Here is a 592-nt window from a genome sequence, read left to right as displayed (position 1 = left end):
CGGCGCGAGCCACTGCCTCTCCTCTGCAGAGCGTCTGCGGCCGCAGCACTCCTGGCTCGATCGTTCAAGTGCCCTACCACAGAAAGTAGATCTTGGGGCAGATATTTTCTGGCTGTGGTTTTTGTGTCGAGTTACTAATATTTCCAGTGTTAAGGGTGTGTTTCCTCGCCCAGTGACATGGCAGGAGGCAGTGTGCTCCGTGGCACAGACCGTTTTCCTTGGTGAAAACACAAGCGAGTCTTTCCCTGCAAATTCCCCATTGTTTCCTGGACTCCTTCAGCTGAGAAAGTGCTGCTGCTGCTCCCTGCTGACCCCCCAGCTGCAAAACAGCTGCCCAAAACATCTGGCAGGCTGCTGCGGCTGCCAAAACCCAGCTCCATACCCCGGCTGAGCGTCGCGCAGACAAGGAAAAGCGGCAGCTGAGGGGGATCGGTGAGCGTGGAGGAGGAAATCAGATCTGCTCAGAGGGAACTGGCTGCTGCTCGCAGTCATAACAAAGCCACAGAAATGGATGTAAAAGATGCCCCAGGAGCACATCGGCACCACCGGGCAGCGGCTGGTGCCCCCCCCCACAAACTCCTGCCTTCTCCCC

At 57.4% G+C, this 592-nt stretch overlaps 1 protein-coding gene across 1 annotated transcript in view; it reads right to left on the bottom strand.

Annotated features, from left to right (window-relative positions):
• MERTK (MER proto-oncogene, tyrosine kinase) overlaps positions 1-592 on the bottom strand; it is a gene marked incomplete at both ends in the record, with an annotated part of 10,330 nt that overhangs the window by 5,616 nt on the left and 4,122 nt on the right. The gene's annotated exons all lie outside the window — the stretch shown is intronic.

Source organism: Eurypyga helias, unplaced genomic scaffold, assembly GCF_000690775.1.
Source record: "Eurypyga helias isolate BGI_N326 unplaced genomic scaffold, ASM69077v1 scaffold35737, whole genome shotgun sequence".
Classification (NCBI taxonomy): Eukaryota; Metazoa; Chordata; class Aves; order Eurypygiformes; family Eurypygidae; genus Eurypyga; species Eurypyga helias.
Note: the sequence above shows the minus strand (reverse complement) of the source record. Positions and strands in the feature narration are given on the sequence as shown.